The sequence below is a fragment of the Marmota flaviventris genome, chromosome 7, assembly GCF_047511675.1.
Source record: "Marmota flaviventris isolate mMarFla1 chromosome 7, mMarFla1.hap1, whole genome shotgun sequence".
Taxonomy (NCBI): Eukaryota; Metazoa; Chordata; class Mammalia; order Rodentia; family Sciuridae; genus Marmota; species Marmota flaviventris.
This window is the reverse complement of record NC_092504.1, coordinates 70,393,082-70,419,113: the sequence shown is the minus strand read 5'-3', so window position 1 is coordinate 70,419,113 and position 26,032 is coordinate 70,393,082. Positions and strand designations below refer to the sequence as shown.

Here is a 26,032-nt window from a genome sequence, read left to right as displayed (position 1 = left end):
CTCTGTGCTCTGGGCTTGTCCCATCTAATACCTTCTACCCAGAATTGCCAGTTACATATTCACAGGCAGCCTTACCCAGTAGACTTGATTTGCAGTCAATGCCTGGCCCCAAGCTTGCTTACTAAATCATTCTTGCTCCCCAAACTAGACTACCAACAAGGAGAGCACGTTTTGGTTCTCCTTTCTTTTTTTTTTTAATCAAACTTAAATACTCCAGACATATCTGAAACACACAAAGCCTTGCAGTATTGTTAAGAGGAAAAAATAAAATTAAGGCATGTTAAAGTTAGTGTTATGCAAATAAATACATGGGTTTACATGGAGATACTATAATCATCATTTCTAAGAGACAGATTAGAGGGGGAGACCAATAATCTTGGCTGAGCAAGGTTTTGACATAAAATTAATTGTATTCTGCAAATATGCAATAAATTCCCTGAACAACTAAGCCTGTTCCAAGAACATGCTCCTAAGTGCTGGGTGTGCCTACTTCGGCTGGAACAGGTATAAAAGGACTAGCAGTACTGCTTCTTCAGAAGCAACATGCCCTTTGGGCAACTGTGTAAATGCCTTACCTCCACACCCAGAATTTTAGGATAAGAGTTTTTAAGATCCCTGGACAGATATACAGGCATGCTTATAGACCAAATTAAAACAAGAACAACAGCAACTGTGCTACAGACTATTAATATGGAAGGAGGGATACTAAACTAGAAAACAAGGAATAAGTCACCTTAGACTGTGTTGTCATTTAAATTGTAAAATCAACTTTATTTTTTCCTTTTCTGGTGCATTACAATTATACACAATGGTAGAATCCATTATTATATGCAAAAGTAAATTGAACTATTAAATTCTCCCTTAAAATTATTAATCTCACTTCATCCCTCCCCAGATATTTTTGAATAACTAAGACTAGCTTCCTAAAGGCAGAAGCTGGGATTTTAGTCAGCTCCATATTCTCCAAGGCTTAGCATAATTCTTGACTAACATAGATAAGCAATTAATATCTGGGAAATGAATGGACTTGATTTTTGTTATCTCATCACATTACAAATGAAATTCAGAAACATAAGCCAACCAAAAAGGAATTACAGAGTTACCTTATAATGAACTCTCAATTTTTTCCTGGGAAGCAGTATATGTGTACTCATATTTGCAACTTCAGAGAACAAAGGTATTTTTTAAGATACAGAAATCATTAATTTAAAAAGAAAGTAATATATTTTAATTACAATTCATCAATTACCACCACTATTGCAATCAGATGTTTTCACTTACACTAGTTGCCCAAATGTAGTTTAAGGATGTGAATTTCTCATAAAGCAAAGTTTCACATGTAAGAGTAACAGCAGATCTCTGGTTGGGAAAATCAAGCATTATACTTGGGTGGGGTGAAGGAAGGGTGTGTCTCTCCCTGAGACAGGAGATAAAGAAATACTCCAAGATAAACACTAAGAGAGAATACTGGGAGTTTGAAAGATGTACTAGCACCCCAATTCATTTAATAAGTGAGAGCCTATAGCCCCAATTTTTTAAACTATAGGTAAAATGCTATTTTATAAGCAAACTACAATATTTCCTTATCTTTCACCAACTGAGGTAAAAATAGGCTCAAAATGGAAAAAAAAAAAAAAAAACCTAAAATGTTACTGAAACTTACAAAACCTTATAGGAAGAAGTCTTCTGAAGTATTGGTCTTTCAAGATCAATATGATGGCTGGGTGCAGTGGCACACAACTATAACCCCAGCTACTGGGCAGGCTGATGAAGGAGGATCTCAAATTCAAGGAGAAACTTCTACAACTTAGTGAGACCCGTCTCAACATTAAAAAATAAGAAGGGCTGGGGACATAGCTCAGTAGTAGAAGCACCCCTGGGTTCAATCTTCAGTACCTGAGGGGAGAAGGGAGGTCAATATGAACAATTAGAGAATTTGTTGTTCATTTCTAGTTACTTTGATTATAACAGTGAAATAATTTGCTCTAATTAATGTCATAAAGATAATTTATTTTTCTAAAGCATATAAAAATTTGTAAAAGCTCAATTTGTATTTGTATTAAGTGAGCTACTTGAAACATTCTGGTAATTCTGTTTTGAGCTCTATTAAGAGACATTATTTATCATTACAAAACCTAAGGATTCTAGTTCTTGAGATCTGGTTTAAATAACTGAAAACCAGGAGTAGCGTTCTCTACATATAGAACTGTCTTGAACACTCCCTGGATACAAATATGCAAATAATGAGAGAGTAATAAAAGTGCTGGTTTCACCAGTTTTACTGCTAATAAAACTACTACATATCATGAGACCATATGTGAGTTTGCAATTTTAAATGTTTGCAAGCTTTCAAGTACAATCACATAAAAGAGTACCCATTTTTAAAATACTATTTAGTGATAATGCATCATATGGAATAATATTTTCATCACTTATTATTTATGACAATATGTCAACTAACTTCACAGTGCAAAAGTTAAGAAGTTGGGGTATATACCTGGGATAGGTTTAAATTCACTTAAAACCAAGTACTTGACTGGAAAATGGTTTTAAATAAAATAAAATAAAAACCTCTTACCACTGTTTGAGAATAAATATGTCTAATCTCAGTTACTTGCCAACTTCCTAACTATTGATGTGAACTATTACATTCATTTTATAATAGGAGGAATCAGAAATACCCCAATGGTCTCAGGCTCTAAAACACTGTGCCTTTGATGAAAAATCACATGAGGCCCCATGAAGCCCATTGTAGGCATAGCAGCCATGAATGATTTAGTAAGCAGGGCTAAAAAGGCACCATTTAAAAAAAAAAAGAAAAAAGCCCCACAAAGAACAAGTCTAGACATTCCATCCCAGTGGTAATAAACTGACAAGGTCTTTCAAATGGCCTAAACTATCAGATCTTCCCCATCCACGACCAATTCTACTTATTAAAACAGCCTTCAAAGTACTTGGGGGAAGGATTTTTTAAATTTTAGAGTGGAAACATCAATTGTGGGAAGAACAAGCAGCCTTCCAACTGCAATCTCTCATTACGGCAGAGTGTGAAACTGCAGTGGGATATACCTTCTGCATGCTGTCTACCTCCAGCCTGCCTTGCACACACACGCATGCACTCACTCTCACAAATCATATTAACGGATGGTTCTAGGTCTAAAACAACACTACTAAATTACTTAGTCAACCATGACAGGATTTATAGATACATAAACCTGTATTACTGCTCCCTCTTTAAAGTGTATGTGTCTATCAAATTTAAGTGGTTAACACTGTTTAGGAGCCATGTCTAATTCCGTTTCACAGGGGGGCCTGGACATTTTTTTCATAGCTGAGCATAAGCTAAGATTTCAGAGGTACCAGGAAAGGAAAAAACCAAAAAACTTTCCATGAGTTTCTGGAGGAGGTTGAAAGAAAGTGAAGTCATAGGAATATGATAAACCGTTTAATCCACGCTTTGTCTGAAAGGACATAAAGATTTTATCCTGGGCTTATCCCAGCAGCAATATCAGCAGCCTCCTCTGGGTTAGGTGTTGGTTGTCTGACTCCTGGCATGGATTGTTTGGAAAAACAAAAACCAAAATCCAGTAGAAAAGAAAAGAAAATTACTGTAGTGGTAGGCTAGAGGCATGAATACTCTGAGGAAACCAACCAAGCTTCAAATTGCCCAGGGGGATTACTGATACTATGACAAACACAGAGGAGAGAATGCAAATAGAGATGACTGGCCCTTCTATCTTAAATCTAAACTATTTCAACAAGTTCCTCTTAAACAAAAAACAAAAAACAAACTTTAATGTTGAGTAACAAACAACCATGTTAACTGCTAGTGTTTACAAAAATCTATTCTAGAAATGTACAACTCATTTCCTATCAGAACATTATGAGTGGTTATGATCATTCATATAATCCTATCAAACACATCTAAACTTAAGGGTCTATTTTGCTTTTCTATAACCCATTAAAAATCAGATCAGTCATTAAACAACAACAACAAAAAAAAAAAAACCTTGGTAATTTCACTGAATCCCAAATAAGAATTAATAATCTTTTCCTGCATTATGTTTATATATAAATTTGTTCTGAGAGTATAGACAAACTGCATCAGACTTCCCACAAAGTTTATCTGGTGCATTAACGAACTGGTGAAAATATATTTAATAACAAAATTTTGAACAAACAGTTGCTCAAGGAGCACCAATATTTATCCATCTATCCATCCAGTTACTTATTTATGTGGCAGTAGTGGGAATTGAGCCCAGAACCTTGTGCACATTATGGAAGGGCTCTAACCACAGAGCTACATCCCCAGCTCTTTCTATTTGGAGAAAGAATCTTGCTAAGTTGCCATGGTAGGTCTAGAACTTGGGGTCTTCCTGCCTCAGTCTCCCAAGTAGTTGAGATTATAAGTATGTACCACCACGTCCACCTTGTTCTTTTTAATACACCCAGAAGGCAGAGTAGATATATAAGTAAGAGTTTTTTTAATTTTCTAACTAAACATTTAATATATGACAAAGAGAAAATTGCTTATAAAATAAAATGTACTGTAATCTTCCTGAATTTAAAGCTATCATGATTCTAAAAGTTAGGGAACAATAGGGTTTGTCCCCATTTTGAAACATGAAGCAGTCTGTCACTCTTCTCAAATCTTTCTCCATTTTAATATAATTCTCTCACCATCTGTTTCTCACTTCCCATATGGGCTCATATATGGGCACATGCAATGAAAAAGTTTAAAAAGTAACTCAGAGCACTTGACTCTGAACTCCAACCTCCTGAGTATTTCAAGGCAAAACATAATTTAATCCCATTCTTCTAAACTTCAAAATTCTTACATTTACTGTCTTTCCCATTTTCTACCTTTCCTCCTATTCTCTTCTAGAATACAGAACCTAGATGCCAGAGAAGAGATGATATGGAAAACAGGCAATCACTCTCACAGTAACAACAAAAGCAACTCCCTTGAAAACTGCCTTTAAAAGCTGGGAGAATCACACCAGCAGAGGTAAATTATGTCTTAGTGGTACATGACTCCAACTCTGGACCTCCTGAATATTTCATACACCTGGCACACAGTACATGGGAAAATGCTCGTGAAGTCCACTGCATTTCCTTCCTGACATCATAATCACATGGCCAGCTGGGGGGACAGAGATGGACACATGCCCTTTTAAAAAAATGTTTTTAAGGTTCTTTTGAATTAAATTTCTTACGAGTATATAGTAACATCCTCCATAAAGTGAGCTGTATCATTTTAAATAACCACAATCATGCTGTCTACCAAGCTGCACTGGCCTGAATACAGTAAGTGAACCTGAAAAGATTTAGATTGGCTTCTGAATAGCTGCGTCTTACCTGTTTCCTCATTTCTTTTAGTTCTACTTTATACAGGCATCTCAAAGTCAAATACTTATTTCTTTAATAAAAATTTCTTTCAAGTGTTTTGTAGAATGAAATATACCAGTTTTCTGGACTTCACTAGAACAACCCTGTCTTTAAAAGAAATTACTTGCGGCAAACTTAAAGTCACTAGAAAACACTCTGTTGCCTCTTAAATCTGCTTACAATAGGTCCTCCAGTTCATTTTATGACATAATCTCTACTCAAAAAAGCCAAAAGAAAGTTTAAACTACATTCAATCAAGGAAGTATTTAAACCATAATTATTTGGGGGTTCTCTCTCCTTTTTCATTGCTTTTGGCTGGTTTCACTACAGCTAAACCATAAAATAAACAAGATCTGTCTTCTAAGAGGGAAAAATGGAAACACTGTCATCTTTTATTAGCTTTTACATCACATAAATTTATACCCCTTACCGATGCAGACTATGTGATCACAAACTCTCTGAATAAATCAGTAAGAACATAAAGCTTAAAGTACACTGAAGTTTCTCGAGCATACCTGCCTGCATCCAAGTGAGATTACTTTGAAATTTTCCTATACTGATGAAAGCTGGTACTACCTGTATGTTAAAACTTGGGTGGAAAGCTCCTCAATCTTTTAAATCAGACTTAAATTATATATATCTCCTTTTAAAAAAAAAAAAGTCATCAACATTTGTCAACTCATTCAGAAATTTAAGACCAGAACTTGAAAGATGAAGAAAAAAATCAAGTGGTAAGGAATTATTAAATGTTTATGTTCTTAATTTCTTTAAAATACATTGCCAAAAATGTTACAATTTTCTACAAATACAAAACTATATTTTCTCTACTGTTGCTCCCATTTTATTTCATAAGGGAGGGAAGAAAGGAGGCAGGAAGAAGGGAAACAAGGAGAATCCATAATTCAAACCAACAACCATCAAATCTCAAGAGGTATTACAAGCCTCCAGAGGCTGACCAAAAAAAAGCCACCCCACCGCACCTGTGTGCTATCAAGTTTGTACAAAAGGAGGGAACATGGGAGGTGCCAAATACCTATGGCTGGAAAGCTATTTACCTTGTTTATAAACTCATACACAGCACACTAAACCACAGAGGATCCTCTGATGCCTCTCTGATGTTAACCACTAACAGAGCAAGCAAAGGAGAAGGTGAGAAGAGGAGACAGACACACCCACAAATTCTAAGGCCTCACACTCTTGCCGGATTTCATTATGCCCAGCGGCCCCACCTGAACCTCAGGTTGCGTACTTACTGTGGGGAGGCTAAACACTTACCTCTGTGAGCATGCCTTTTTGACTTCCTACATGGCAAAAAAGCTTTCTTGTTTTCACACATCCCCTTGCTAACCCTACTCGATGCTACTAGGCCACTGTCGTTTGTGCTGGCGACTGTGATGGCGGCCCTGACACAGAGAACTTTGCATGTCTTCCCTGGTACTGAGCCATAAGAAGCAGCGATTGCTCCCAGGCACAACTCCCCTGGCTCTGCTCCTAAAAATGCTCTCTCAAGTATACCGTTGCTTAGCAATATTTGCCTTCCCCCTGTACATTTGAAATTGGCAACATCTGTCCCTTTGGCAATTTTGACTTGTGCAAAGCACCATGTGTATAGTTTAAAAACATACGGCTTTACGAAATGGGCAGCTTCCTCAACTCCTCCTGCCTTCCCGCAAAACCAGGGACGTAAAGACTCCAAAATGGTTTACTCTTTAGTTTGCTTTCAAGGCCAATAGAACAATCTACAGGATTTAAGGCAGCTGGTAGCCTATAAGCAAAATATTTAGGCCACCAGTGGGAGTTCCTATTAAACTCCAACTAATAAGTACTGTGTCTACACAATTACACCTGAGGACGTGTCTGAAATAAAAATCCCATTTAGTTAACAATTTCCTTCAGAACTAATTCTATCACAAGGCATTATGTGATAAATGTATCATTAGTTAAGATACAAGGAAATTCACAGAGTAGATACAGACAATTTTTCTTTCTTTCTTTTTGGGGGGGCTGGGGAGCGAACCCAAGTGTCCACACGTGAAACCAAAGTGTGCTAGCTAAGCTCTCTACCACTGGATTGCACACCCAGCCCATGGCACAACAATTTTCAGGCTCATATTATAACCACACTTCAGAAACAAAAATGTAAAGGCACACACACAGAGCACACTGATACAGGAAATTTATAATTGCATGGAAGAAAAAAAAATCATGTAACTTCAATATTATGGATTTCAAAACAAAATATCCTAAATTTCCTAAGTTTATTATTCATTCCCAACATAGTCATCCTAGTATTTTATGTAGGTTACTCATTAACACTAAAGTTGCTCATAACAATATAATTTTATACATAAGGGATAAAAACACAAAAATTAAAACTTTTATTGGTGGTATTCTAGTTCTACATATGATTTTACTAGCACATTTGATGGGGAAATAAAAATCAGAGTGAGAAAAAGCATAAAAGTCCATTAAGAACTGAACTATGCTCTGTGCATTCAAACTTTGGCATGTGGACATTTTTTGTTCCTTTAAACAAATCAGACTACAATTTTCCTTTTAGCTTAAGCCAAACCAATTCTGACGTATTAGAAACACATGTTTTCAAAGAAATTCTACCGGAACTGAGTTCCAACTATAAAGGGCAGGCTAACCTTTTTGTTCTCATCAAGTCTATCTGAATGCTTACAGAAGCAGAAAAGACTGAGTGATACCTGTTGACATTAAAAATACATCCAGCAGGTCCTTTACCCTGTGCATTTAACAATGTCCCTGAAACCTCACAACATGTATGAATTTGTGTTTAAGTAGAACATCCATTCAACACTCTAGAATCCACATCTCACCACAGGCCATCACTCTCTACTTGCTGAATACAAACAGTATTTGTTAAGTTATCCTTTATTGCATGTTATAGTAGAAACATGCGCAGACTTTGAAAACTGGGGGACTCAGAAATTTCAGATATTCATCAAGGTCATCTACTTTCTGGCTATGCAGGATAGTGCTTATGAGGAAGATTCTCAGTCAGACACGTGAGCTTCCAGCCACAGCTCTACCATAGACGGACAATTTAGCGCACTGTTTGGGAATGGCTTGAACATAGTGCTTGGGAACCGAGGACACTCCTAATAAAATATAGATGTGATCATTTTTATCACTATCTTCCAGTGATATGAAAGCCTCATTCCTTTCCTTTCTTTCATTCTGCTATATTCCCTTTTCTCCTCCTCCTCTATGAAACCACCAGAGACCCTTCAGCTCTGAAGAAGCCATCACCTACTTGACACCTGCATCTGCAACACATTCCTAATAAATTCTGAATTAACTGATGTGAGGGAAACATCATATCCTTAGAGGCTGGGATCCTGGGTTTTGTGGGGTGAGGAGGATAAAGGGAGCCAGGGCAGGTGCTGTGGCGCTGTCCAGCACACAAGTGCTGATATACGCTGCAGGCTGGGGTGAGAATGCCTACAAGGCACCCCTCAAGCCAGGCCATTTATTGGACAAAGAGAAGAACAAAACAGCTGTCCCTATGAAGAGCCCCAGGGCTGGGAGAAGAAAGCAAGGCTAGCCATGTCAGTACCACCTTTCTCCTTGACTGTCCCTTTACAGAGTCTTCAGGGCAGTGATGAGCCACTAGAAACCAAACACTGGAATTTAACCAATTACTGGAGTAAATCTCCATACTGTGGCTTTGGACATGAGTCCTACTCTTTAGGAAAAAATGCCAGGAATTTATCCCATGTTGCTAATCAATAATTAAAAATTATAGGCCAATAAGGCAAATAAAACACAGGCTATAACACCTTTTTATAAAAATCTTCTCAATTTGCTGGGTGTGGTGGTGCAAGCCTGTAATCCCAGCTACTCAGGAGACTGAGGCAATGGGATCACAAGTTCAAGGCCAGACTGGGCTACTTAAGGAGACCCTGTCTCAAAATAAAAACTACAGGGGGCTGAAGAGAGTTGGATATGTATGTAGCTCAGTGGTAGAACACCCCTGGGTTCAATCCTCAGTAAAAAAGAAAAAAATCATCTATGTTTTTATTACCACATAGTGATATGATAGCATTCTACCCTATTCTGATATCCTGAAAGAAAGAATCTTTATGCCCCTTATATTGTTTTCACCTCTGAAAATGTTCAAATAGACTCTTAAACCCAGTCTCCTTTGAGTCTACTAAAACTAACAACCTTCAGGACAATCGATGACATAGTCAAAAACACATTTAAAATAGCTGATATCATGAAAATATTCCTCACTCAAGAAAAAAGTTTTTCAGTAAGGTATTATCAGCAATAGTAAAAACATTTATTAACAGGTGGTCAGGGAAAAGAAGAGGGAAGAAAATAATAAGCAAAATTTTGTACTGATTTAAGTTCTTTAAGCATAAGGAAAACCTTCACTGGTGAAGACAAGTTTATTTTTCTTCTATGACACTCTCCCATCTCTAACTGGAACTTCATACTTCATGTATGAAGTTCTACCACTAGAGAGAATAGTCCAGAATATACTTAGTGGTTGCCACACTGCTTTGATAATTACACCATATCATAGTGTTACATATTTTTTAAAAATAGTTTATGGTCAACTCATCTTTTTACTTTTACCTAGGCTGAATATGCTAGTATAATTTTTTTCTAATTTATATTAAGAGTCAAAAAGATTGTTGTCCCCAATCTCTTTTAGAAAAGATAGTGTACTGATCAGTAGCATAAGAACCAAAAGCAAAATTAGCACTTATTGTTTGTCATCATGCCCAAATACAAGTGAAAGTCCTCTACTAGCTGGAACCTGCCAAATATAATTCTCCAACTAATATATCTTACTAGTGATACAAAATATTTAAGTCTTTTTATTAAAAAACCATGTTTAAAAAATTGACTAAAGTGGCCACCCCACTCCTGGGGCCATAACCGGTCACCCCTGCTGACTCCACGGACCTACTGCCCAGTGTGGGAGGCTGGGACACGTGGCCAACATTGGGCTGCCCGCCTCCCGCCTACCATGGCCATGCCCCATGCGCTGCCCACCTCGCACCCTCCCACCCCACGCTCCAGGGTCAGCTGCACCCTGCACCCAGAAAGGCCAAGCTGACACACCCCAGAGGAAGGCAATCCTGGCAGGCGACATCGAGATCTGTACAACAAGGTTCCTAAGGAAGTATGTGAATCCGCAGCTACAGCCGGACGGGGCTCACCCCCGCTGAGGTACTGGGCACCTGGGAACTGCATGCTGCAGATGGTCCTGGGCCTGTACCTCGGCCTCAGCTCTCTGCTCTACAGCTCCATCCCCAAGGTGGCCATCAGGTTCGGAATGAGTTCTTCAGCAATCACAAGCAGGACGCCCAGGGAAGGAGGACAGCACGCGGGGGCTGTGGTGTGGCCGAGGCTGTGGTGGTCATGTGCCCCATGGAGGCCATCAAGGTTAAGTTCATCCATGACCAGACCTCCCCCAATGTACAGAGGACTCTTCCACAGGGTTGGGGAGATTGTACAGGAACAAGAAGTGAAGGGGACCTACCAGGGCCTCACTGCCACTATGCCAAAAACGGGCTCAAACCTAGACATCCGCTTCTTTGTGATAACCTCCCTGAACAACTGGTACAGAGGGGACATCCAAAACAAGCCCATGAACCCACTGATGGTCACCAGGGTCTTTGGAGCTATTGCTGGTGCAGCCAGTGTCTTCGGAAACATGCCTCTGGGTGTGATTAAGACCCGGATGCAGGGCCTGGAGACACACAAATACCGGGGAACACTTGGGACTGTGGCTTGCAGATTCTGAGGAAGGAGGAACTGAAAGCTTTCGACAAGGGCACTGTCCCGGGCCTGGGCTGGATCTACCTGCATGTGGCCATCGTGCTTATCATCTACCATGAGGTGGTAAAGTGCTCAACAAAGTGTGGAAGACAGACTAAGCCCAGAAAGTTGGGGGGTGGGGGAGGCGGGATGGGCTGCCCTAGGCACCTCCAGACCAGCCCCCCCACCCATGTCTCACACGATTCCAGTGCAGTCATGCCACAAGGCCCTTTTCCCTCTTCCCTTGAACGCCATGGCCTGGTTCATTCATGGTAGCCATCATGTATTCCATAGTGCCATGTCTCCCTGATATTTATGTGACACTACCATTGTGTTTGTGTCCAGCTTGGCCAGGGGTGGGTGTCCCTCTAACCTGTGAATCTGTGCCCACTAGTCCATGTGCTTACTTATGAGCTCTGTGCCTGTGTTTCATGTTCTGTGTCATGTGATCCTGCACCTGCTTCCCAGGGTGCTGGTGTGGCCTGGGTCCCCGATCCTGTAGGCCATGGCCCCATCACACTTGGATGCCTTTAACCCTGGGCAGCAGGGGCACCCTGCCCAGGCCTACCACAGCTGCCTCTAGCCCTCCACCTGGCCTCACTGCATTCCAGCGGCTGTGTGCCCCCTGCTTCTCTCGACGTTGGCCTTAACTGGCCCTTGGACCTTCCCTCCACCCAGGACAGGATTACACCCACCACTGTCAGGACCACCCTGCCAAGGCATAATAAGCCAGATGCTGTCTCAATAAATAAATAAATAGATAGATAAAATAAAAATCAACTAAAATTAAATCCATGACATAGAATTTCTTTACTTCACCAAATAACTGAGAAACACCATCACACCAAGCCAAAACATTAGGATCCTTTTTGGGATTCTGGTGACTTCTAAGCATAGCTGTAAGGTCAATAAAAGACAATTTGAAGATGTATAATATAAATTTTTGTTACAGTATAAATTTCCTTTTGTTTCATATGTCAAGGGAAGGTGGTACCTCCTACAATCTACTACAGGCAGCCACATACATCCCATTTAATTTTCAGAACAGTCCTGTAGTTCAGGTAGTATTGTAGCATTTAAATGTGCAGGAAAATGAATCCATGTTTTCTGAGTCCATAACTCCAGCCCCTGGAGACATTACTTCTCACTTATATTTTGTTAAAGCATTAATATTCAAAACTGTATTAAATTCTCTAAACTTCAGATTCTAAGCTGAGTTAAATAGGTGAATCTACTACACTTACACATTCAAACTATGTTAAGATAACTATGATAATAATGATATTCGCACATTGGTTATTTCTTAAGAACTTACTGTATGCCAGATGTCAATCTAAGGGTTTCACATACATTTTCTTACTTAAAACTGACAACTACCTTATGAACAAGATACTATCATTTCTATTTTACAGACAAGAAATTGAAAGTTGAATATGTTAATACATGTGTTTTATAACAGCTAACAAAAAAAGATAAGATTCAAACCCAAGTCTTCTTTAATCCCAACTCCCTGCTCTTAACCATTATCTATGTAAAGTGAATAAAAACCCAATGCAATTACCTAAGAAGAAAAAAGGAAAAGAAAAATAGTAAGTCAAAGAATCCAACTATCCCTTCTTCAACAATATACAAATAACTTGTAGTGTTCAACAGATATTATTTATAAATAATAAGTGTATAATAAAACATAAGTATATAATAAATAAATATTAGGACATTGAAATTCTCCAGAGTCATAACTCTAGAAGACAAATGGCATCCAACAAGGAAGAACAGTTTGGAGATTTTCAGTTATATCCCAGTCCTTAAATAATAAATGCCCACTTGTACCTGTAGAAACTTAAAACATGGGCTATCTATATACCGAAAGGATCAATATTACTAAGATCAAAGGGAAGAAAGAAACTCAAATGCTGAATGAGTATTGAAAATAAACTTTCTATTATTGACTACAAAATTTAAGAAGTAATTTAAAATACAAGTATTCAAGGATACACTGCTGCATTTGGTATAGGAAACAGGATCAGATTATAACTGCTAGAAATCAAAAGAGCCAAAAAAAGCTTACTAATAATATATGTGCCCCCCCCATTCCTATGTTAGAATTAAACCCCAAGGTGAAAATATTAAAATCACTGGGAGATGATCAAATCTAAGGGCTCTACCTAATGGATGGGATTAGTGGCATCAAAAAAGGGCTTGATGCTAGGCGCAGTGGCACTCGCCTGTAATCCCAGCGGTTGAGAGGCCGAGGCAGGAGGATCATAAATTCAAAGCCGGCCTCAGCAATAGCGAGGCGCTAAGCAATTCAGTGAGACTCTGACTCTAAATACAAAATAGGGCTGGGGTTGTGGTTCAGTGGCCAAGTGCCCCTGGGTTCAATTCCCAGTACCCGCCCCCCAAATAAATCAATTAATTAAAAATAAAAGGGCTTGAAGAAGGAAGTTCATTTCTTTGTCCCAACTCTTCCTTCACATGAAGACAGCAATCATTCCCTTTCACCCACTTGGCCTCTTCTAACACGTGAGGATGGAAACAAGAGGCACTATCTTGTAACAAGCAAGGAACGCGTTACCATTCACAGAATCTATCTGTGCCTTCATCTTGGATCTCCCAGCCTCTAGAATTATGAGGAATATATTTCTATTATTTATAAATTACCTAGCCTAAGATATTTTGTTATAGATGCACAGCAATCCACTTCCTCACTACATATATAGAAAAATTAATCCTACTTGATGGAGGCTAGCAAATCATATTCCATAGTTTTTCACCAAGCCTTCTAAATGTAAAGTTATTAAATAGTTAAAAAACAAAACACCTACAGTGTTATCCTAAGATATGAACAAGTGCCTAAATCATACATTTAAAGGGATTACAGGAAAACACCTACATATTGGATACAGGGTCAAAAGAAGCAAACCAGGCCATACTTTAAATAATTTCTTCAATGCCTGGAAATCAATCACATTTTACTTTAAGTAGATAAACATTATGGACATTTTAACAGACATCTTCCTGAAAAGATATGTTCTTTGCATATCTAGGTTCTCATTTCTTAAGTCTTCAAAGTGAGGAGAAGTCATATGGAGACAAATTTTTTTAAATATATTTATTTTTTAGTTGTAGTTGGACACAATACCTTTATTTTATTTACTTATTTTTATGTGGTGCTGAGGATGGAACCCAGGGCCTCGCACATGCTAGGCGAGCACTCTACCACTGAGCCATAACCCCAGCCCCAAATATTTGAATTCATAGGATGAGAATAGCAATACTCACAGGGGTTGAGAAGCTGATAGGAAGAGCCCTGTGAGGTCTATGCAAGACAAGGCATGTGCTCTTAGAGATCAACCAATCACTGCTTTGTAAGAATGCAAGACCTTTGTTTCCAAAGCTTCCAATTTTTAGTGAAAAACAGCAAAATTCAGATTCCAATGTGAACTATACTAATTTTTAGATGTTGGCAACTAAATACACCATTCAAGGCACCACCCCCTCTTATGGGCAACCACTCTTCAATCTTGGCTTTAATCCTTCCTTCTCTCACAAGTCAGGGATGGGCAAGTAAGAAATCAGAAGATGTGTTCATTTTTATAAGAAGTTCTTTTTATGCTAAACATGGCCCCAGCTTTACACAGGAGATACCTTATGGATACCTTCCATGGGTCCAAAGAAGATTCTGAACAGACACTTCATTCTAAGGACAAAGCATGAAGCAGCCTCACTGCTAACTCCTATGGTCCTCTAAGGCTGGCACAAGCTCTTGCCAAAATCTGCTTCAGTGGATTGGCACAGGCAGCCCGATAGATCACTAGGAACACGAACCAAGCAGGGAAAACAAACCACAGTGTATTACTTTACATGACTTGTATGGAATAAATCTGTGAAATATAGGTGAGTCATAACATAATAAAAAGACTCAATTAGATTCAGAACAATAGACCAGTGTTTTCCCCGTCTTAGCAATAGTTCACTGGGATCTTGACAGAATGTAAGGAAGATAAAAGACCCTGGGCTCTGTTTTAACTTTTACTGCAAGATCATTAATCTTACTAGAAAATTAAGCCCAGGTTGCAGTCAGACATTTTCAGGGTCAATGATTCTTAAGTTACTAGGATACCAGTTAATGATACCTTTGTGGTGGAGAAGAGTAAATGCCCCACCCAATTTTGTTGGCTCATTTCCAGAAAAAGTGACTCACTCAATGGCAAAATATTTAAGACTGAATGTTTTCCTAGATTCTATTATATGCATCACTTATTTAAAAAAAATAGACTAAAGGAAATCCCGTGTTTCATTTAACACAGAGGAAAGCACCTATATATGTGTCATATACATAAAATCCATTGCTTTCTAATTTTTATAGTACATAAAACCATCTGATTAATCTCTAGACTCACTATTGAGAAGTACAGCAATTATGAGGCTGGAATTCAATTAAGAACTGCTAATGAATGGCTTAGGCTGCCTATTTTCAAGCTCACATGTAGGAATGCCTATAACAACGTAAGAAATACTTAGGTTGAAAATGGTAAAACAGTTTCTTTAAAAAATTATTGAACTTACTGTCACAGTTTCCCAGTCAACTGTTCTAAGTAGAAAATTCAGTCCCACATGCCACTGTTCCCCCTGCACCATTCAGCCAAATATTAAAAAGAGGTTAACTTTCACAGTCCAGACCAACAATGAATTGTGTTAAGAAATCTTCAAGCTGAGCACAGAGTGGCAAAAATTCTGGTTTTGCCTCAGGCCTTATTTGTGCTAAACATGAAGGACAGACAACTGACTTCTGCCCTCAAAATGTTTCCCATGTGGAGAAAGACACAGACAGAGTACATCACAGGAAGAAGAGCTGATGCTAGAGGACCAAGAAGCAGAGCACAAAGGAGAAAGCCAGCTCTAATGGCCTAACAGGCTGCCAGGGAACAAGGCAGTATGAGTAGAAGGGCTACAAGAAGACAGGAGAGACAAGGGCAAGTGCCATTAGGAAGGCAAACGGAGCCAGGAATGGTGGTACAAACCTGTAATCCCAGCTACTTGGGAGGTTGAGACAGGAAGCCCACTTGACCAGGGAGTTTGAGACTAGCCTAGACAATACAGTGAGACCCTGTCTTTATATGCCCCACCTCACCCCACCCAGTGCTGGGGATTGAACCCAGGACCTCCTTCATGCTAGGCAAGTGCTCTACTACTAAACTGTATCTCTAGCCCAAAGACTCCATTTCTAAAAAACAAACAAACAAAAAAAGAATAGGTGAGTCAAATGAAGATATTTGGATTATTATCCTGCAGGCAAGAGAGAGGTGTGCTAAAAGATCTTAAGATAAACTGATCAATCTTCAATCACCATTGTGTAGAACAGTATGGCTATTTTTTGTCTTAGCAGAGGTGAGGGTGAGGGTTACTGGGGACTGAACCCAGAGGCACTTTACCACAGTCCCAGTCCTTTTTACTTTTTTTTATTTTGAGAAAGGTCTAGCTGAGTTGCCCAGGGTGGCCTCCAACTTGTGGTCCTCCTACCTTAGCCTCCCAAGGATATGGGATTACTATGTTATTGCCCCCAGCTAGTGTAACAGTTTTGAAAAGATGGAAAGAAGCAGAGAGACAGGTTAGAAGGAAGTTCAAGAAAATGATAAAAATCTGAACTAAAGATGGGGCAGTGAGGGAGAAAGAAAAGGGGATGCGCTCTACGGAACTGAAGTTCCAGATGGACTTCAGTTGCCAAATGTATGAAGTAGGTAACAGAAATTGAGACTGATGATCAAAACGAAGCAGAACATTTTGAATGTGTAAAGAGGTACAGAGAAAGGGAAATACAATGAAATAAATCCATGTTAGACTGGATGAACCTGAGATGCCAGTGCAAACTCTGAGTGAAGTCCCAGGGTCAGATGAGCAAAAGGATCTAGAGCTCAGGGGACTTCTTAGAACTTCGGGTTAGGCAAAAGCCTTTGGTTGGCCCTCTGTATTTCAGCAGTGCAAACTTTAACACAGAAGAGAGGTCATGGGGAAAGGCTACAGAGTCAGAGAGGGTGCTGAGAGCAGAGCCCTGGGGGAGGGGGGGAGAAGGTCCCCCACCCCCACCTGGGGAGATCAAGGCTTGTAAGAGGAGCTGGGGGAGAAGTGGCAACAAAGGAGTGCTTCAGGTGATGGTGGTGACCAGTGTCAGATGCCACAGAGATGTCAAGCAGGATAAGGCCTAGGGAGGTTCTTGAATTCATCCATCAGGAGGCTGCTGGTGGCTCTTTCCAGCAGAGACTGTGGAGAGCACAAGACAGAATTGAGAGAGGAAGTGGATGCGAGTGTTTACCTACTTCTGTCCCCAGAGCCCTAGCTGTGAAGGAACAAAAAGTAGTGATGAGAGCAGCACAGGGGAGTGGAGAAGGGTTTGTTTTGCTCTGTACGCTGGGAAAGGCCTAAAAGTAACCACAGATGATGAGCAACGGGCAAAGGTAACCAAAAGAGGTGGTGAGTGGGGGCGTAGTTGGAAGCAGGGAAGAACACCCCCTTCTGTGAGATCAAAGGGAAAAGGTAAATGGTGAGTTTAGTCGTAGGTCTGGTTTTGAGTCACTATAGGTAGAAAGAACTGAAAGAATCTAAACCTGATGGCTATCACCTCTGAAAGGTAGAAAGCAACGTTTAAAGGCTTCAGTGGAAGACACAGAACCACCAACACCAAAACTTAGTTTTAATCATCCTTTCATTTGAATCATCCATTGAATCCCATATTTGTATTATTCACCGGGTGTCAACACGACCACAGAGCCACACAGAAAATCAGAGAACTCTCAACGCTCTAAAGGCAAGTTTTTCATGAATCGTCACACTCCACAGAAACATGTTTTATGATAGATGGAGCATGGTGACTAGGAGCCAGAGGTCTGGGTTTCTTGCTCCATTTTGCCACTTACTATCTTAAATCATTAAACTCCTTAGAGACTTAGTTCCATGGCATGTAAAATGGTGATTCATGCAACTGCCCTGCCCAACTCACAGGGTTGCTGTGACAATTGAGAAGGAAACAAATAAGCCGGTGTTTTGGAAGTTAAAAGAGGCAGTAAAATATTTCAGAATGCATAGTTTTTATAAAGTGAAACATTTACCCCAGAGACTACCAAGACATGGGAATGCTTCTTCAGGAAGGAGTCTGTCTGGCCCCAGGACAGGAGACAGCAGGGGAAGGGAATGCCCGGTAACCCCAAATCAAATGCTTTCTTTTCCTGGGCTTCTTGTTCACTTTTGATGCCTTAAAATCTGGGGGACTAGGAAGTGTTGGCTCAATTATATTGTTATGTTATGTGTATGTGTAAATATGCAATAAAATCCCCATCATTATGCACAAATACAATGTACCAATAAAAAATGTGTAAAGAGGGAAAAAAACTTTACATTTTTTTTAAATAAAATTTGGGGGGGGCTTTTTTCATGTACAAATCTTAAGTGGGAATTTATGGTCCTCTTGAGCTAATCCCACTATATTTCTAAAACATACTCCAATACTAAAATTAGCAATATGCTCAGTCTTCCCATCTCTCCAACATCACAAATTCTTCATCTTGATAACCCTCTGTCCAAATTCTCTTTTTCTTATAGCTCAGTTCAAAGTTCAATTCTAATCAGTCCCAGTACCCCTCCTGCACTCTGCCTACGTGGAGTTCTAAGCACTGTCTGTGGATTACCTCAGTCTAACAGAACTGCTCACAGATGAATAAACTGAGACATGGAGAGGCTGTTTCTTGCCTGCTTCTCACAGAATTGTAACCCCAGGCTATGCTGTCTGCCATGAAGCCTAAGTAATTCCTCCTTCCCATTAATGATCTGTTGTTCTTGTCTGAATTACTCAACATGCAACCAAATAACTTTGAAACTGGCTCCCTGCAGGCTTATCTCCCCATGACTCAGCTTTGCCTGTACCCCAGCCTCCTGGAACCATCAGCCCCACTCCTTCTAGTAGACTCCTCTTCCTGACTTGCTTCTGTCTTTTTTCTCCCTAAACCTTTAGCCTGAAAAGTATTTTCACCAATATGAAAGTGCTTCAAAAGTTAACTCTGAGGGGGGGAAAAAAAAAAAACAAGGAAAAAAAAAAGTACAGCTTCTACTTCTCAAAGGTACCATAATGTAGGTACTGCATCTAAGGGTGTGAATTATGGAACCAGATTACTTGGGACTGGATTCCAGATTTCCCATTGAAGCATCGGGAAGCTTGGACAAATGAATCCCTGTGCCTCTGTAAGCATCTCAATAAAACAGGATAGAGAGAGCATCTACCACATGGATCACTGTGAGGATAAAGTGAGTCCATACACAGCATTCAGAACAGTTCCCATCATAAAGCAAAAGTGGCGGGGATGGGACAGGGCCAGCATCATAGGGCTAGTATTAACAGTTCCAAACTACCTTTGCATACTCACTACACTTTGCATTTTTAATGCTGTGTCATAATAAATTTATTGTGCATGTATCTCCTGGAAGCTCCCTTTATGCCTACTGGGGTTCGAATATTGGTTGACTGAAAAGGCAGAAACATAGAATGCTAAAATGTGAATTCTTCTATAACCAAATTGTTCCTCACCTGAACCAATTTTTGTAACATTTTGTAAGAATGTCCACATTATTTGATGAAAGGCAAAAGAACTCTTTCAAAAATTCACATGCTCTCAAGCATGAAAAAATGCTGGAAGCATCATAAAAAAATTCTAAGTATACCATAGAATTTTATTTAAAAAAAAAAAAAACACTTCTAAATTGCAATAGCAAATATTTGCTCTAAGGTATTTTTAAAAATTGAGCCCCAAACCAGGCACAGGGGCAAAAGCCTATAATCCTAAAGACTCAGGAGGCTGAGGCAGGAAGATCACAAGTTTGAGACAAGTCTCAGCAACTTAGCAAGAAACTGTCTCATAAAAGAAGAGCTGAGGATGTCATTCAGTGGTAAAGCACCCCTGGGTTCAATCCTCAGTATGTGTGTATGTATGTATAAATAAATATTGAGCTCTCGTGAGAAACTCCAAACACAAATAATGGAAATGTTATTTGCTTTGATTTGATCAGTACATGCTGTTTACATACATGTATTAACCTCATTAATATGTAAAATCATGTTAATAAAAAAATTTTAAATGTTTAGAGATGGAAATGCTAACTAACCCAATTTGATTATTACATACTGTATACATGTTTAAATGATCACACTGTACCCTATAAATATGCATAAAGTAATAATTTTACAAAACAATTTAAAGATTGAGCTCCAAGGAAAAAGAGAATCCATAAAGCTTGAAGCTGTAGGGATGACTGCAAGAAATAAACATCATAGGATACGCTCCTTTCTAAATGCATGCAATTCAATTCAAAGTTCAAATTCTTCTAATTTCTTAGAATTCTATTATTTGCAAATTGGAATAAAAAAAGGTGATTTATCTGAAGGATAGAGCTAGAAATAGGACCTCTAATTACTTAAATACTGAGGCACCCTAGATTAAACCATTAAGCCTCAAAACCCTTCAGCCAAAGGGATTAAGGAGATTAGAGTGGGCTTGACAAATTACCACGGGGCTGGGGGAAAAATGCAGAAAGTAGGCCAAGCTTAAACGGGAATGAAATGAAGTTCAAGAGAAAACTAATGGTGTGTGTACCTGAATTTCTATGGGGGAAAAAACTGCCAATCTGTGATTTCAACAATTAAAGAAAAGAAAAAAATTAGTATAAAAATATCTGCTTAAAGAGTTCTTGGAAAATGTGAACATGCAGCAAAATTACCCTTGGAAAATAATGATTTTCAAATACTGTAGCTTTTGGCAACTGAAGAGGAGAAATACAAGGCCAAAAAATAAGCTTGTTATGATAACATGAACTAGGATCCTCTCTCAGGAGGAATTCTGTTCAAATGCCTCATGAGTACTGGACACCCCACCAAACAGCCGAAGTCAAACCACTAACTCAATCATCAACAGCATTCCCCTTAGAATATCTTCTTTTCTGTTTCTGAAGACTATCAGCTGGCTCAAAATAAAACACAACCTAGGGAAGAGCTAAAATGACTGGGTGGCTCTGGGAGAGCCTGGGAGAGCGTGCAGTCCAGGCAGAGTCCAAGGAGTTGCACGTCTCTGTCTTGGCAGAGTCTGTTCTTGAGAGACCCAGGGGAGATCCAATATCCATCCACAAACATCTCAAGTGTGAAAACAACAAGGAGGAACAGGAATTTCTTATCCTGGTACCAAATGTACTTCTGGCATTTTCGAGAAGGAACAGAAAGTAGAAAACAATTCCAATTAATACTACCCAAAAAGATCTTCCAGTTTCAATTTTATGCTTTCCTCATGGGCTACTACACTACAAGCAATTCTATTCTTTGTACTCATTTGAAGCAATTTAGAGATTTTCTGAAATATTTTCCTACATTACTTAAAATGTTTCCTTCAGAGTTTAAAAGTGTTTTTCAAAAACTTGCCAGGTTCTAGAAATTAAAAGTGGAAGCCTCTACTCAGCATTAACATTTGGGTGTGGGGGGAGGTAACTAAAAATCTGATTTGTCACTTCGGTTCTTTAGTTTGTAAACACTGGCTTAGGGTAGAGAGGGTGGGGGTGGGGGGCTGGGGTTGGTTAGACAGATAGACAGATAGACATAGACACACACACACACACACACATACTACAGGCAAAACAAAACAGCCCTCTGGCCCAATTCAGCTTTCAGGATACCTGCTGGTAGTTTGTGCTCAAAAAGTCTATTACTTACTACTATCTTTTAACTTCTATATGTAGATACTTGGTGGTCTAAAACTAAAGGCTCTACATAGATCCAGATCATCTTGGTTCTCTCCTGAACATGGTGTGGATGTCTTATGCTCCAGCAAACAACAACCCCAGGAAATACTGCACAGGGATAAGCTTCCTGCTTTATCCTCCATTTCCTAAGGTAAACATTTAGGTCATGTGGGTCTGATCAAGCTCACTAGCTCTAGCTCATGGAATCAAATCTAGATTTGCTATATAGGTTCAGGATCCCTTATACAAAATGCTTAGGACCAGTCCTGTTTCAGATACTTAAGTTTGTTATTGTTTTTTGTTTGTTTTGATTTTAGGATATCTGCATATACAAAATGATCAGAGTGGTCATTTGAAGAACATCAGAATTAACTGGAGAATTAAGGTCCAGGAGGACCATCTGGATGTGCTCACTACTATAACCCCATTGGCAGTACTGGGACTGGCATACAGCAGAGGCTCAACATGTTGTACTTAAAAGCTGCTGCAATGTTGATATACATGCAAAAGATGAGCTGCTTAACTCTATTCTGAGTGGGAAACCAGTAGGATAGGCAGTATATAGCAGGGACATGCATTCCCAAAAGGAAACCACCTTTAAATCGTTTCATAATAGGGAAGTCTCTCTGAAGTTCAAAAATTGAAGAGCTAAATACGCAAGTAGGAAAGAATGCCTGCACATGAGAATGCAAAGCGAATCACTGTCACTGTTTTCCACCATGAGTTAATTCAGAGTGTTAGGCTGGTGGTTCATAAAAGTGTCACCAGTCTTCATTTCCTCTCACTTCAGGCTACTCCCACCTCCAATCAATCACAAAACCTTACTAGTTTCCTGACAAATGTATCCAGTGTGTCCACTTCCTCCTTGTCTACTGCAACCACCCTGCTCCAAGCCACTCATTTCTCAACCTCCTAACTGGGATACCTAATTCCTCCCTTACTCTTCTAATCTACTCCCCACCCAGATGCCAGAGAGACCACTTTCTAGAAAGATAGCAAATATGTCACTCCCCTGCTCAAAATCCTCCATGAGTCTCCATTCCCACTTGGATCATATACAAATGTCTTACCATGACCTATGAGGCCTTGCATGGTCTCTCCTGCCAAGGGCCTCCATTTTTATATCCTTTTCCTCCTCCCAGTCTTACAGCCACACTCACCTTGTTTCTCTTTTTAACAAAGCCATTCTTCTTTCCAGATTCAGGCCTTTGCACTTGTTTCTTGACCCGAAATGAAATGCCTCTTCCAGTTCTGCATGGTTGACTCAGGTTCATCCTGTATGTCTTTGCGAATGTTGTCCCCTCAGAGGGGCCTTTGCTGGCCACCCTTTTTAAACTGGCCTCCTCTGGTTCTTTTCACTCTCCTTGCCCTTCTCCTTACTTCTTGCAACTTTCTTGTCAAAAGACTACTGCTCATGTGTGAATTAATCATCAATGTCCTCCATAAAATAAAAGGTCTACAAGATAGGGGCATGTCTAGCTTGATCTCAGCTACATCCCCAGGGCCTATCCCTGTGCCTGGCACATAATGGGAGTTAATTCCAATATGTTACATGGATTTTAAAAAAAGGAAAAAAAAACATAAAATAAGGAAGAATAAAAACCCTAAGTCAATAAACACAAATAAGAAATGAAACTTACTATTTCCCCAAGGCTCTGCTACAGATTCAGAAGACAAAGTCCAGCTCTTCTGGTCAAGAATACACACACTGGGGCCAGGGGTGTGGCTCAATAGTAGAGCACTCACCTAACATGCATGAAGCTCTGAGTTCAGTCCAAGTTCAAAAGAAAAAAACCAAACCCACATCTTACCACCATCACTTCAGCCAGTGCTACCACCAGGCAAGTCATATAAGTAGAAAGACCAAAGAACTGGTATTTCTACCTTTATCCCTAATACTAACTATAATTTTTAGCAAAATGAAGTGACTTCATGCTCTTAGACCTTATTTGTGAAATGAAAGGGCTGTGTGTTTACCTTTAAAATGCTAATAACCTAAATTCAGTATGGAATTTGTAGACTCTGCTTATGCCATTTCTCTTTTTAAATAAAAGCCTATTACACAACAACAAGTGCTGGCAAGGATGTGGGGGAAAAGGTACACTGATTCACTGCTGGTGGGATTGCAAAACAGTGCAACCACTTTGGAAAGCAATATGGAGATTCCTTAGAAAACTTGTAATGAAACCACCATTTGACTCAGCTATCCCACTCCTCAGTCTATACCCAAAGTACTTAAATTCAGCACCCTACAGTGATGCAACCACCTCAATGTTTATAGCAGTTCAATTCACAATAGTTAAACTATGGAACCAACCTAGATGCACTTCAACAGATGAAAGGATAAAGAAAGAAACTGTGGTATATAACACAATGGATTATTACTCAGCCTTAAAGAAGAATAAATTATGGCATTTACAGGTAAATTGATGGAGCTGGAGAATACCATGCTAAGTGAAGTAAATCAATCCCCCAAAACTAAAGGCAAAAGTTTTCTCTGATAAGTAGATGCTGATCCCTAATGCGGTGGGGCAGGGTGTGTGGGTACACAAGAAAAGAATGGAGGAACTCTGGATCAGGCAGAGGGGAGGGAGGGGAGGGAAAGGGGTGTGGAGAAGGGGGAGATGGTGGAATGAGACGGACATTATTACCCTATGTACGGGTATGACTGCACAAATGGTGTGACCCGACATCATGTACAACCAAGAAATGAAAAGTTGTGCTCCATTTGTGTAAAAAATAAAATAAAATTTAAAATAAAACAATGACTTTAAAAATAAAAATAAAAAAGGCTATTACACAATCCTGCGTTCTAAAACCTATGTCTAGGCACACCTCCTTCCCTTTAACTCCACCACCTTACCTCACAACCTTGAGTCCCATGCTCCTGAATAACTATCCAGGGAGGCAATGGCTTTTCTCTTTCGTTTGTTATCTCTAAGCAGAGAAAAGGAATGAAAAATGATCTCAACCTTCCCATTGGGCAATTCCATCTCTGATGTGGCAACTGTACAGCTGGAAAATACCTGCATGAGATCCTAGAGTCCTCCCCGGCTCTGAGCAAGATCACTGCTCACAACTCTAGTCTTCCAGTTGACACAAACTGACACACCCAGAGAAAACTAAGGGTGGAGTTTTGTGATTCAGGCCTCTATTTGGTCAGAATATTGACTTTTGGGTAATTTTTTTTCCTTTAGGATTTTAGGAAAGACTAAGTTTTAACTGTGAGAATGACTTACCCTGAAAAAAATATCATTTTTTAAGATCACCAAAAAAAAAAAACCATATATATATATATATATATATTTATATATATTTATATATATATATATTTATATATATATATTTTTATATATATATTTTTTATATATATATATATATATATATATATATATATATATATATATATATATATATATATATATATATATATAAATAAAAAACAAGTACTTCCTGTGAGGTAAAAGGACAGAAGGTAGGGTAAGGAATCCACATGTATGGGCCCTGAGAATGAAGGAACTCTAGAAAGACAAAGTGATACTTTCCTACCTGGGTTCGTTTAAAAAATACTCTGTCATGAGTACAGGGGGAAGGGGGAGACAATGAAATAAACCACAAAATCCAACCACCCTCACACTCAGAGCGAGGAAAGAGAAAATCTCCTGGCTGGCCTTAGAATCAATTAAGCAAATAAGTGACAACTACTTAGCTATCTCCCTCTATGCCCCTTCTCTGAGCTCAGCCAACAGCCATCTTCCTATTCTGCCCCTCACTGTCTACCACATTGCCCCAAATCCAAAATAACCCAGGACACACTGATAGTATTCTGGTTCTATATGCAAAGTTTACCTGCTCTGGGTTAATTCACTGCTTTTCTTAGTCCCCCAGCCCTATGCTTTCCTTGGGTTTACCAGAATATGAAAATTTGAGATTTTCAGTTTCATCTATATTAAAAAAAAATAATAACATACACATTTTATTGTGTGTAAACAAAAAATTAATGGGAAATCTGTGAGATGTGAGAGCTTTGTTAAAAGAACTAAAGCAAATCCAAAACCTAGACAGAAAAAAA

General features: G+C 39.2%; 1 protein-coding gene and 1 pseudogene across 3 annotated transcripts in view; one reads left to right on the top strand and one right to left on the bottom strand.

Annotated features, from left to right (window-relative positions):
* Aff1 (ALF transcription elongation factor 1) overlaps positions 1 to 26,032 on the bottom strand; it is a 187,956-nt gene that overhangs the window by 60,833 nt on the left and 101,091 nt on the right. The gene's annotated exons all lie outside the window — the stretch shown is intronic.
* LOC114096290 (tricarboxylate transport protein, mitochondrial pseudogene) lies at positions 10,622 to 11,309 on the top strand (annotated as a pseudogene).